The sequence below is a fragment of the Anomaloglossus baeobatrachus genome, unplaced genomic scaffold, assembly GCF_048569485.1.
Source record: "Anomaloglossus baeobatrachus isolate aAnoBae1 unplaced genomic scaffold, aAnoBae1.hap1 Scaffold_325, whole genome shotgun sequence".
Classification (NCBI taxonomy): domain Eukaryota; kingdom Metazoa; phylum Chordata; class Amphibia; order Anura; family Aromobatidae; genus Anomaloglossus; species Anomaloglossus baeobatrachus.
In genome coordinates this window covers 97,860-111,104 of record NW_027442639.1, presented here as the reverse complement: position 1 = coordinate 111,104, position 13,245 = coordinate 97,860, and the positions used below count along the sequence as shown (strand labels likewise).

The 13,245-nt window shown below is 50.3% G+C and overlaps 4 non-coding genes and 2 pseudogenes across 4 annotated transcripts; all 6 read right to left on the bottom strand.

Moving 5' to 3' along the window:
- Nucleotides 1-877: 877 nt before the first annotated feature.
- LOC142269969 (U2 spliceosomal RNA) lies at nucleotides 878-1,068 on the bottom strand. Its single transcript, XR_012735346.1, has one exon. It is a non-coding gene; the product is annotated as a U2 spliceosomal RNA (small nuclear RNA).
- Nucleotides 1,069-2,455: 1,387 nt separating this feature from the next.
- LOC142269968 (U2 spliceosomal RNA) lies at nucleotides 2,456-2,646 on the bottom strand. The gene has a single exon (XR_012735345.1). It is a non-coding gene; the product is annotated as a U2 spliceosomal RNA (small nuclear RNA).
- A 1,387-nt stretch (nucleotides 2,647-4,033) lies between these two features.
- Nucleotides 4,034-4,234, bottom strand: LOC142270134 (U2 spliceosomal RNA; annotated as a pseudogene).
- A 5,442-nt stretch (nucleotides 4,235-9,676) lies between these two features.
- LOC142270151 (U2 spliceosomal RNA) lies at nucleotides 9,677-9,766 on the bottom strand (annotated as a pseudogene).
- Nucleotides 9,767-11,153: 1,387 nt separating this feature from the next.
- Nucleotides 11,154-11,344, bottom strand: LOC142269967 (U2 spliceosomal RNA). The gene has a single exon (XR_012735344.1). It is a non-coding gene; the product is annotated as a U2 spliceosomal RNA (small nuclear RNA).
- Nucleotides 11,345-12,731: 1,387 nt separating this feature from the next.
- Nucleotides 12,732-12,922, bottom strand: LOC142270194 (U2 spliceosomal RNA). Its single transcript, XR_012735533.1, has one exon. It is a non-coding gene; the product is annotated as a U2 spliceosomal RNA (small nuclear RNA).
- Between the last annotated feature and the right edge of the window lie 323 nt (nucleotides 12,923-13,245).

Here is a 13,245-nt window from a genome sequence, read left to right as displayed (position 1 = left end):
CTTCTGCGCAGCTTGTTTTCTAGGCAGCAGCGCTATTGTGATGTCATCGGGGGGCATTGTGACAAGCCGCCAGTGTTCCGTCTCTTCATGTTGTGCACAGTTCAAACGGAAAATACATCAACAGGCAGACTACAGAAAAGCTTACTATCAAAGGTTAGAGGGGGGCTTTCTCAGAGGGCTTTTTACAGTTTTTCTATTCCCAATTAGCCGTTTAAGTGTACTTATTGAAAGTAGTAATTCTTTCATAGGCCGCCCTTTCTTAGTATTTGACGTTCCTTATATTGCGGTATGAGGCTTCGCAGTAGGTTGCAAACATTCATCACCCATGACTGTCCCCAATTGAGCTCAGAAGCTCAATGTCTATCATGACCTCTCTTTTAGAATGTCCAAGAGCAAGCAAACTATTCCTCCAGGAGAGGGCGCCAACAGACTACTAAAGAGATCATCATTACTCAAAGAAAACCCCAAAAACCAATGCATGATAGGAATAAACAGGTAACTTTCTTTGGAGTGGAAGCGGAGAGATCGCACCAGATGCCAATTCTAGATGTTATCACACCTGTGGTCACTGCAGCAGCAGGTGAATCCACTTTGTCCAAAAGGGATCTATTCCATTCAATTGCAAATGATCTAGATAAGACAGAGAACTGCAGCACGGGGACATAGCCGAGTTGGTCAGGTTGAGTGGTGATGAGTTTGCTATTTGGATGAATAAAGAAAGTCAAAAGTGTGAAAGATAAAAAACAAAAGGAGGAAGTGTGAAAAGTGAATGGGCCAAATTGAGGTGCATATGAAGACGTATGCTTTCTTCCAATTCATTAAATCGGGCTAATATGAATCAGGTGAATTGAGTTCTGCTTTTGGAAACTGGGTTAAGAAGGGGTGCACCGTTCCTGGAGGTACTGCAATACCAGGTCAATGCGTGGAGTGGACAGAGCAAGCTCTTTTTCCATCTCCCTGTTCTAAAAATCCATTTAATATATGGTCCCCAGATAGGGGACGTATCAGATATTAAACTGATAAGAACAGATACTACACTTGATCTTAGCCAAAAGGCCGAGAAGCGATAACCAGAATTGGTTTGGGCCTCGAGTGGCACCCTGGCCTATGCCGGACACATCTTAGGGAGAGAGAGCGAGAGGGAGACAAACCCACGCCTACACAAGACATTTTGTCACCCAAGCCAACCCTTGAAAAGGCTGCTTTGCAGAGCCAAAACAAGAAGAATGGTGCGTTTTGCAGCCGCCGCCCACTGCAATGAATCTGAATAACTCCTCCTTTAGGGCGCAAGCAACTCCCCTCCCCCTTGCAGTCTTTCCAATTCACGATACAAAAAGACGGACAGGACAGGTTGCCTGACTTTCCGTCACTGCCACCCTTTGCCATCCTTACCCGTAGAAAGCCCTTTCATCATCCCCAAACCCTAATCTTTTCCCTTTCCTTCCCAGCCCCCAAACCCTGCCCTCTGTACCTTTCTCACCACCCGCTTCCCTTCTCCTGTCATCCCCCTACCACCCGGGAAAAAAAGAGATTGCCCCCTCCTTCCACTAGCCCACCCTCCCACCCAAAGAACAACTTCTTCTGCGCAGCTTGTTTTCTAGGCAGCAGCGCTATTGTGATGTCATCGGGGGGCATTGTGACAAGCCGCCAGTGTTCCGTCTCTTCATGTTGTGCACAGTTCAAACGGAAAATACATCAACAGGCAGACTACAGAAAAGCTTACTATCAAAGGTTAGAGGGGGGCTTTCTCAGAGGGCTTTTTACAGTTTTTCTATTCCCAATTAGCCGTTTAAGTGTACTTATTGAAAGTAGTAATTCTTTCATAGGCCGCCCTTTCTTAGTATTTGACGTTCCTTATATTGCGGTATGAGGCTTCGCAGTAGGTTGCAAACATTCATCACCCATGACTGTCCCCAATTGAGCTCAGAAGCTCAATGTCTATCATGACCTCTCTTTTAGAATGTCCAAGAGCAAGCAAACTATTCCTCCAGGAGAGGGCGCCAACAGACTACTAAAGAGATCATCATTACTCAAAGAAAACCCCAAAAACCAATGCATGATAGGAATAAACAGGTAACTTTCTTTGGAGTGGAAGCGGAGAGATCGCACCAGATGCCAATTCTAGATGTTATCACACCTGTGGTCACTGCAGCAGCAGGTGAATCCACTTTGTCCAAAAGGGATCTATTCCATTCAATTGCAAATGATCTAGATAAGACAGAGAACTGCAGCACGGGGACATAGCCGAGTTGGTCAGGTTGAGTGGTGATGAGTTTGCTATTTGGATGAATAAAGAAAGTCAAAAGTGTGAAAGATAAAAAACAAAAGGAGGAAGTGTGAAAAGTGAATGGGCCAAATTGAGGTGCATATGAAGACGTATGCTTTCTTCCAATTCATTAAATCGGGCTAATATGAATCAGGTGAATTGAGTTCTGCTTTTGGAAACTGGGTTAAGAAGGGGTGCACCGTTCCTGGAGGTACTGCAATACCAGGTCAATGCGTGGAGTGGACAGAGCAAGCTCTTTTTCCATCTCCCTGTTCTAAAAATCCATTTAATATATGGTCCCCAGATAGGGGACGTATCAGATATTAAACTGATAAGAACAGATACTACACTTGATCTTAGCCAAAAGGCCGAGAAGCGATAACCAGAATTGGTTTGGGCCTCGAGTGGCACCCTGGCCTATGCCGGACACATCTTAGGGAGAGAGAGCGAGAGGGAGACAAACCCACGCCTACACAAGACATTTTGTCACCCAAGCCAACCCTTGAAAAGGCTGCTTTGCAGAGCCAAAACAAGAAGAATGGTGCGTTTTGCAGCCGCCGCCCACTGCAATGAATCTGAATAACTCCTCCTTTAGGGCGCAAGCAACTCCCCTCCCCCTTGCAGTCTTTCCAATTCACGATACAAAAAGACGGACAGGACAGGTTGCCTGACTTTCCGTCACTGCCACCCTTTGCCATCCTTACCCGTAGAAAGCCCTTTCATCATCCCCAAACCCTAATCTTTTCCCTTTCCTTCCCAGCCCCCAAACCCTGCCCTCTGTACCTTTCTCACCACCCGCTTCCCTTCTCCTGTCATCCCCCTACCACCCGGGAAAAAAAGAGATTGCCCCCTCCTTCCACTAGCCCACCCTCCCACCCAAAGAACAACTTCTTCTGCGCAGCTTGTTTTCTAGGCAGCAGCGCTATTGTGATGTCATCGGGGGGCATTGTGACAAGCCGCCAGTGTTCCGTCTCTTCATGTTGTGCACAGTTCAAACGGAAAATACATCAACAGGCAGACTACAGAAAAGCTTACTATCAAAGGTTAGAGGGGGGCTTTCTCAGAGGGCTTTTTACAGTTTTTCTATTCCCAATTAGCCGTTTAAGTGTACTTATTGAAAGTAGTAATTCTTTCATAGGCCGCCCTTTCTTAGTATTTGACGTTCCTTATATTGCGGTATGAGGCTTCGCAGTAGGTTGCAAACATTCATCACCCATGACTGTCCCCAATTGAGCTCAGAAGCTCAATGTCTATCATGACCTCTCTTTTAGAATGTCCAAGAGCAAGCAAACTATTCCTCCAGGAGAGGGCGCCAACAGACTACTAAAGAGATCATCATTACTCAAAGAAAACCCCAAAAACCAATGCATGATAGGAATAAACAGGTAACTTTCTTTGGAGTGGAAGCGGAGAGATCGCACCAGATGCCAATTCTAGATGTTATCACACCTGTGGTCACTGCAGCAGCAGGTGAATCCACTTTGTCCAAAAGGGATCTATTCCATTCAATTGCAAATGATCTAGATAAGACAGAGAACTGCAGCACGGGGACATAGCCGAGTTGGTCAGGTTGAGTGGTGATGAGTTTGCTATTTGGATGAATAAAGAAAGTCAAAAGTGTGAAAGATAAAAAACAAAAGGAGGAAGTGTGAAAAGTGAATGGGCCAAATTGAGGTGCATATGAAGACGTATGCTTTCTTCCAATTCATTAAATCGGGCTAATATGAATCAGGTGAATTGAGTTCTGCTTTTGGAAACTGGGTTAAGAAGGGGTGCACCGTTCCTGGAGGTACTGCAATACCAGGTCAATGCGTGGAGTGGACAGAGCAAGCTCTTTTTCCATCTCCCTGTTCTAAAAATCCATTTAATATATGGTCCCCAGATAGGGGACGTATCAGATATTAAACTGATAAGAACAGATTGATTTAACAGCATCTTTATTATCATGCACTACTCACAAAAAGGTAACAAACCGTGTACAGTGCCGCAGCCCCGTACACACAGAACTATACAATCCTTCTTACATAGCCATAGAGTACGACGCACTAAACTATACATCACACTCCTATGCTTATCCATAACACTCAAGCTGAAAGAAAAAGTTAGACAATAAATAACGACGAACCGGCGATTGGGGGATGGGGGTAGGGGAAAAGGGGGATAGGGTGGGGAAATCACAGGCCCGAAGCTTTATTGAAAGACGCACATAACGGGAAAAGGAGGGAGGGGGCATGGAAGAGGTCTAAACCTCCTCCTCGGCGCTGTCGTCCGGACTGTCCATGATGGAATAGTCTCTGAGCAGGCTGTGGATCAGCCTGCGGCAATCCTGGATAGACATCCTCTCCCTCTTCAAGATGAGCCGGTTCCTGGCGACCCAAATAGCGTCCTTAAAGCAGTTCATAAGGCGCCAAGCCTCCTGGATGGCTCCAACGGTGTGAGTCCCAGGGAAGAGTCCATAAAGTACGGAATGGTACGATAGGCTCCCTCTGGGGACGGAGTTCCTCAGGTCATCCTCCAGGGCAACCAACAGGCGCTGTGCGAAACGGCAGTCCCAAAAGGCGTGCAGCGATGTTTCCTCCACGAAGGGGCACCTTGGGCAGTACCGGGTTTTGCACAGGTTCCGGGCATGCATGAATGACCGGACGGGTAGTCCGCCCTGTATCGCCATCCATGACAAGTCCTTGTGCCCGTTGGTCAATCCAGCCGATGACACGTTTGTCCAAACAGTCTCCAGTGTGTCGTGATGAAGTCCTGGAATGTTCTCCATTTCGTCCTTGGCTCTGATGAGTTTGTGGATAGTCTTTGGCTTCCACAAATCAGGCTTGAGTCCCTCCAGTTGGTGTTCCCTCACAAACCGAACCACGTCTCCGTAGAACCATGGCGCCGTCCAGTTGTAGGGGAAGGAGCTGTCCCACTTGTCCCAGCCTAACCGTCTCCAAAGAGGCAGCAGGAAGAAGCGAGACATGGACCCACCCGCGGAACCTCTCTTGACTCGCAGAGTTCGGCGAACGCAGTCACATACGAAGGAGGATCGCAGGAGGGTGGGGATATCGGGTACGCCCTTCCCACCCTTGCGAGGATCCTTGTACATGATGCTCCGCTTTACTCTGTCCATCTTGGATCCCCAGACAAAACGAAACACCGTCCTGGTAATGGCCCTGCACACGGTGGCAAGGGGGGGCCAGGCCTGGGCCGTGTACTGCAGCACGGGCAGTACCTCGTTACGCAGGACCAGTGCTTTGCCCTCACAGGTGAGGCGTCTGAGGCTCCACAGACCGATCCGTTGGGTGATCTTGGTCAAGCGTTCCTCCCAGGACTTGAGGGCTGCTCCTTCCTTCCCGAACCAGACTCCAAGAACCTTGATGAAATCCGGCTGGATGCTGAAAGGGAAGGGGGCGGAAGAGGCCGGCTGCCAGTCCCCGAAGAGCATGGCTTCCGACTTCCCGCAGTTGACTTTGGCTCCCGAAGCCCGTCCGAAGGTCTCACAGGTCTGGACGAGGGTGTCGACTGAGCGCCGGTCCGCGCAGAAGACGGTCACGTCGTCCATGTAGAGCGAGCACTTGACCTCGAAGCGTTCTGGTCCTGGTGCGGTGATCCCTCTGATCTCTCCATTCCGCCGGATAGCCTCTGCAAAGAGTTCTATAACACAAACAAAAAGAAGAGGTGACAGAGGACAGCCTTGTCTGACCCCTGAGAGGACCGGGAAGGGGTCAGTCTTCCAGCCGTTCACCAACACCGAGCTGTGAATATCAAAATACATTAGTTGGACATACAAGCAAAACATGTTACCCAAACCTAACCTGTGCAGAGCTTTGCCCAGGAACTCATGGGAAACACGGTCGAAGGCCTTTTCCTGATCCAACGAGATCAGGGCTGCGTGCACCCGGCGGGCTTTGATGTACTCGACCGTGTCCCGCATGAGAGCCAGGCTGTCTGCGATGCGACGTCCGGGGATGCCGCAGGTCTGATCCGGGTGGATGATCCGTCCGATAACAGTCTTCAATCTCGTTGCCATCGTCTTGGCCAGGATCTTGTAGTCGACGTTCAGAAGGGTGATGGGACGCCAATTCTTCAGGTCGCACCTCTCTCCTTTACGCTTGTACAGGATCGTGACCATTCCTTCCCTCAGAGATGGAGGCATTCTGCCCTCCACCACCATCTCCTCATACAGCCCTAACAGGTCCGGACAGATTAGGTCTCCCAGCGCTACATAGAGCTCTGCTGGGAGGCCGTCACTGCCCGGTGTCCTGCCAGAACTAAAGGATTTGGCGGCCGAGAGCAGCTCGTCCACCGTCAGAGGAACATCCATGGCCGCCGCGTCTGCAGGGTCAAGATGGTTAGTGATACCTGACAGGAACTTATCGGCGGCCTCGGGGTCAGTAGTCTTGCGGGCGTAGAGTTCGCTGTAGAAGTCGCTGACGACCTTCATCACGTTCTCTTTCCCGCGTCGCATGTTTCCACTCTCGTCTCGTAGTTCATTCATGGGCGTGTGACCGGCGTGGAGTTTCCTGAAAAAGAACGAGTTACATTTCTCACCCTTCTCCAGGTTCTCCACTTTGGAACGGAAGACAATTCGCTCGGACTCCTCCTCGAAGTGCCTTTTCAGGCTCCTCTTAGTCTCCTCCAGCTCCTCTCTCACGTCCCAGCCGCATCGAAGAAGGTCCTGCAGGGAACGCAGCTCACGCTGGAGTCTCCTGAAGTCCCTCCTCTTCAGACACGCCTGTTGTTGACTCTTTGCCTGAAAGAAGAAACGGAACTCGAGTTTAACGTATTCCCACCAGTCAGAAACAGACTGGAAGCCCGCCTTGTAGGCCCGCCACGTGGAGTAGGCAGCTCTAAGCTCCTCCAGAATCTCACCCTTTTCCAGCAGAGAGCAGTTCAGCTTCCAGGAGCCCGGGCCAATGGGGAAGCCATGGCCCAGCACACCTTGAAAGTGAATGGCTCTGTGGTCAGAGAAGAAGCAGGGGACCATCGAGTGCCCACTCCGCCCAACCGCCCGAGAGGTAAACACAAAGTCAATCCTGGAACGCAGCGAGCCATCGGATCGGCACCATGAATAGTTCACGGATCCGTGTCCGATGGAGCCAACCACGTCCACAAGAGAGGCTTCGGTCACCATCTCAATGAGCAGTTTGGATGTGACGTCCAACTTGGCAGCCGTTCCAGAACTGCGTCCATCCTCCTCAATCGGGCAGTTGAAATCCCCGGCCATCACTACCGTCCTGGCGGTAGCGAGCTGAGGGCGCAGGGCTTGGAGGAGCTCCAGTCGATCGCTCTTCACAGGAGAAGCATACACATTGATGAACCTGACAGGTTCTCCCGCCCAGGTGCCATCCACGAGCAGTAACCTGCCGCAGACGATTTCCTGAACAGAGTCCAATGTGAAGGCGCTTCCCCTGATCAGCACGGCGACCCCCGCGGACCTACAGTCGCCCCCGCCAGACCAGTAGGATGGGCCATGGGTCCACTCCCTGGCCAGATGGTTGAAGGACCTAGAGGAGGGAAGGGAGCATTCCTGCAGGAAAAATACATCACTAGACTGAGTGTTAAGGAACGCAAAAATTGTCTGTCGTCGGAACTTGTCTCTGATGCTCCTAACATTAATGGAAAAGATGTTAATGTTAGCAGTCATTGGAGGAAAGAGAAAGTTAGAGCAGGCGGTGTGCCTTAGTTACCACTCCGGTCGGGCGGTTCTTCCTCTTTGGCACCTGCTGGTAAGGGTATCTCCAGCAGACCCTCTTCTGCTAGCTGATCAAGCAGGGATGGTGCCTCAGTGGCTTCCGACTCCTCCATTTCTTCTTCGGCCACAAGGGACTCCACCATCTGCTCCAACACGTCCGGTTCTGGGAGGAGGCCATCCTCCTCTTCCTGGGGTGGATTGGGGTCCACAATGAACAGCTTGGAAGGTTCTGCGACAGGACTATCTTCCACCTTCCTTTTCCTTTGGCCTGTACCTGAGGAGACAAGAGCTGGAAAATCCTCCTCGGTGAAAAGTGCAAGAGTGCTGAGGCCCTCTGCTCTCATGGTCTGGGGAGGGAGAGTGGGCTTTGGGGGGGGGGTGAGGAGACCAACTGAGGAGTAGGGAAATGAGGTGGAGGTGGTGGAATCCTCAGTAGGGTTGGCCGGGGGGGGAGGGGTTTGGACAGGGGTGACAGGGGGGTGACCAGGGAGGGGGCAACAGTTTTCTTACCCTTCTTTTCCCTGGACTCCGTGGCTGCTGGGGCATCGGCTGGAGCCACGGTCGCTGGGTTCTTGGCCGCCTTGTCCTTGGCCTCTGTGGCCTTGGTCGTAGCTGCCTTGGTCGACGAAGCTGTGACTACCCGATACTGGGTCGCCGCGGCAACCCTTGCCCAGGATTTCTCCCGCTGTGGGCAGTCCTTGTAAAGGTGGTCCGCCTGTCCACATAGGTTGCAAGTCTTCTTCTTTGGGCAGTCCTTGGAGCTGTGTCCTGTCACCCGGCAAACCCTGCAGGCGTCCTCCTTGCAGGTCTTCATCGAATGCCCTTTCCCGCCACATTTCCTGCAGTTGTGTGGCATGTCCGGGTAGTAGATGAGACCAAAGGAGTTTCCCAGAGAGAATGTCGGGGGCAGGTGCTGGAGACCATCCTCGGATGCTGGTTCCCTGTAGAGTCGAACGGTTACTGACCACTTACCCGTCCAGAATCCGTTGCCGTTAAGGATGTGGGATGGCTCCCTCACCACTGTGCAGAGACGTCCCAGGAACGTGGAGATGTCTCTTCCTGGGGTGTGCGGGTTCCGCATGGAGACCGTGATCCTCTTCTCATCCCTCTGTATAGGACAGGATCCTAAAAAAGAATGAAAAGGGGAGTCCGGCATCGCTGCGTTCATCGCCTCCCAGTATCTCCTGCAGGCATTCACCGTGGCAAAGGTTACCAGAAAAAAGCCAGTCATGAAGGTCTGGACACTCAGGGTTTCCGCCCTGGAGAAGCCCTGATCCAGAATCATCTTCTTGCAGAACACGTCGCTGGACATGTCCGGCAACCTACCATCCACCGCCTTTAGCTTCAGGGCGACCGTCTGCCGCATCCAAGGCTCCAGGGTTGGAGCCTTTTCAGGCGGCGTCCGGGCTCCCTCCGGCTGGCTGGCGTCGGAGGTAGGGGCCTCTTGGGCCGAAGAAGCCTCTGGATGAGCCTTCCTGGAGGTCCCTGGGTCCTGAGCCTTCTTGGCTGCCTTCTCTGGCTTGCTTGCCATGGCTGGTTCCTGCTTGAGTTCCCGGAGCTGGATCTTGGATTCTTCTCCGGGTGTCTTCTCCCGCTGTGCTCCTCCTCGAAGTTCCTCTGGTCTCCCCAAGTCTTCTCCGAGCCTTCGTCTTCTTGCTTCTTTCTGCCAAGCTCTTCTTCCGTCCGATCTCCCTCTTCCGGTCTCGGCTGGGCTTCGGAGCTCGTCTCCCTGATCGTATCTCGTCAAGTGTAGCTAGCTCAGTTTGTTCTGATAAGAACAGATACTACACTTGATCTTAGCCAAAAGGCCGAGAAGCGATAACCAGAATTGGTTTGGGCCTCGAGTGGCACCCTGGCCTATGCCGGACACATCTTAGGGAGAGAGAGCGAGAGGGAGACAAACCCACGCCTACACAAGACATTTTGTCACCCAAGCCAACCCTTGAAAAGGCTGCTTTGCAGAGCCAAAACAAGAAGAATGGTGCGTTTTGCAGCCGCCGCCCACTGCAATGAATCTGAATAACTCCTCCTTTAGGGCGCAAGCAACTCCCCTCCCCCTTGCAGTCTTTCCAATTCACGATACAAAAAGACGGACAGGACAGGTTGCCTGACTTTCCGTCACTGCCACCCTTTGCCATCCTTACCCGTAGAAAGCCCTTTCATCATCCCCAAACCCTAATCTTTTCCCTTTCCTTCCCAGCCCCCAAACCCTGCCCTCTGTACCTTTCTCACCACCCGCTTCCCTTCTCCTGTCATCCCCCTACCACCCGGGAAAAAAAGAGATTGCCCCCTCCTTCCACTAGCCCACCCTCCCACCCAAAGAACAACTTCTTCTGCGCAGCTTGTTTTCTAGGCAGCAGCGCTATTGTGATGTCATCGGGGGGCATTGTGACAAGCCGCCAGTGTTCCGTCTCTTCATGTTGTGCACAGTTCAAACGGAAAATACATCAACAGGCAGACTACAGAAAAGCTTACTATCAAAGGTTAGAGGGGGGCTTTCTCAGAGGGCTTTTTACAGTTTTTCTATTCCCAATTAGCCGTTTAAGTGTACTTATTGAAAGTAGTAATTCTTTCATAGGCCGCCCTTTCTTAGTATTTGACGTTCCTTATATTGCGGTATGAGGCTTCGCAGTAGGTTGCAAACATTCATCACCCATGACTGTCCCCAATTGAGCTCAGAAGCTCAATGTCTATCATGACCTCTCTTTTAGAATGTCCAAGAGCAAGCAAACTATTCCTCCAGGAGAGGGCGCCAACAGACTACTAAAGAGATCATCATTACTCAAAGAAAACCCCAAAAACCAATGCATGATAGGAATAAACAGGTAACTTTCTTTGGAGTGGAAGCGGAGAGATCGCACCAGATGCCAATTCTAGATGTTATCACACCTGTGGTCACTGCAGCAGCAGGTGAATCCACTTTGTCCAAAAGGGATCTATTCCATTCAATTGCAAATGATCTAGATAAGACAGAGAACTGCAGCACGGGGACATAGCCGAGTTGGTCAGGTTGAGTGGTGATGAGTTTGCTATTTGGATGAATAAAGAAAGTCAAAAGTGTGAAAGATAAAAAACAAAAGGAGGAAGTGTGAAAAGTGAATGGGCCAAATTGAGGTGCATATGAAGACGTATGCTTTCTTCCAATTCATTAAATCGGGCTAATATGAATCAGGTGAATTGAGTTCTGCTTTTGGAAACTGGGTTAAGAAGGGGTGCACCGTTCCTGGAGGTACTGCAATACCAGGTCAATGCGTGGAGTGGACAGAGCAAGCTCTTTTTCCATCTCCCTGTTCTAAAAATCCATTTAATATATGGTCCCCAGATAGGGGACGTATCAGATATTAAACTGATAAGAACAGATACTACACTTGATCTTAGCCAAAAGGCCGAGAAGCGATAACCAGAATTGGTTTGGGCCTCGAGTGGCACCCTGGCCTATGCCGGACACATCTTAGGGAGAGAGAGCGAGAGGGAGACAAACCCACGCCTACACAAGACATTTTGTCACCCAAGCCAACCCTTGAAAAGGCTGCTTTGCAGAGCCAAAACAAGAAGAATGGTGCGTTTTGCAGCCGCCGCCCACTGCAATGAATCTGAATAACTCCTCCTTTAGGGCGCAAGCAACTCCCCTCCCCCTTGCAGTCTTTCCAATTCACGATACAAAAAGACGGACAGGACAGGTTGCCTGACTTTCCGTCACTGCCACCCTTTGCCATCCTTACCCGTAGAAAGCCCTTTCATCATCCCCAAACCCTAATCTTTTCCCTTTCCTTCCCAGCCCCCAAACCCTGCCCTCTGTACCTTTCTCACCACCCGCTTCCCTTCTCCTGTCATCCCCCTACCACCCGGGAAAAAAAGAGATTGCCCCCTCCTTCCACTAGCCCACCCTCCCACCCAAAGAACAACTTCTTCTGCGCAGCTTGTTTTCTAGGCAGCAGCGCTATTGTGATGTCATCGGGGGGCATTGTGACAAGCCGCCAGTGTTCCGTCTCTTCATGTTGTGCACAGTTCAAACGGAAAATACATCAACAGGCAGACTACAGAAAAGCTTACTATCAAAGGTTAGAGGGGGGCTTTCTCAGAGGGCTTTTTACAGTTTTTCTATTCCCAATTAGCCGTTTAAGTGTACTTATTGAAAGTAGTAATTCTTTCATAGGCCGCCCTTTCTTAGTATTTGACGTTCCTTATATTGCGGTATGAGGCTTCGCAGTAGGTTGCAAACATTCATCACCCATGACTGTCCCCAATTGAGCTCAGAAGCTCAATGTCTATCATGACCTCTCTTTTAGAATGTCCAAGAGCAAGCAAACTATTCCTCCAGGAGAGGGCGCCAACAGACTACTAAAGAGATCATCATTACTCAAAGAAAACCCCAAAAACCAATGCATGATAGGAATAAACAGGTAACTTTCTTTGGAGTGGAAGCGGAGAGATCGCACCAGATGCCAATTCTAGATGTTATCACACCTGTGGTCACTGCAGCAGCAGGTGAATCCACTTTGTCCAAAAGGGATCTATTCCATTCAATTGCAAATGATCTAGATAAGACAGAGAACTGCAGCACGGGGACATAGCCGAGTTGGTCAGGTTGAGTGGTGATGAGTTTGCTATTTGGATGAATAAAGAAAGTCAAAAGTGTGAAAGATAAAAAACAAAAGGAGGAAGTGTGAAAAGTGAATGGGCCAAATTGAGGTGCATATGAAGACGTATGCTTTCTTCCAATTCATTAAATCGGGCTAATATGAATCAGGTGAATTGAGTTCTGCTTTTGGAAACTGGGTTAAGAAGGGGTGCACCGTTCCTGGAGGTACTGCAATACCAGGTCAATGCGTGGAGTGGACAGAGCAAGCTCTTTTTCCATCTCCCTGTTCTAAAAATCCATTTAATATATGGTCCCCAGATAGGGGACGTATCAGATATTAAACTGATAAGAACAGATACTACACTTGATCTTAGCCAAAAGGCCGAGAAGCGATAACCAGAATTGGTTTGGGCCTCGAGTGGCACCCTGGCCTATGCCGGACACATCTTAGGGAGAGAGAGCGAGAGGGAGACAAACCCACGCCTACACAAGACATTTTGTCACCCAAGCCAACCCTTGAAAAGGCTGCTTTGCAGAGCCAAAACAAGAAGAATGGTGCGTTTTGCAGCCGCCGCCCACTGCAATGAATCTGAATAACTCCTCCTTTAGGGCGCAAGCAACTCCCCTCCCCCTTGCAGTCTTTCCAATTCACGATACAAAAAGACGGACAGGACAGGTTGCCTGACTTTCCGTCACTGCCACCCTTTGCCATCCTTA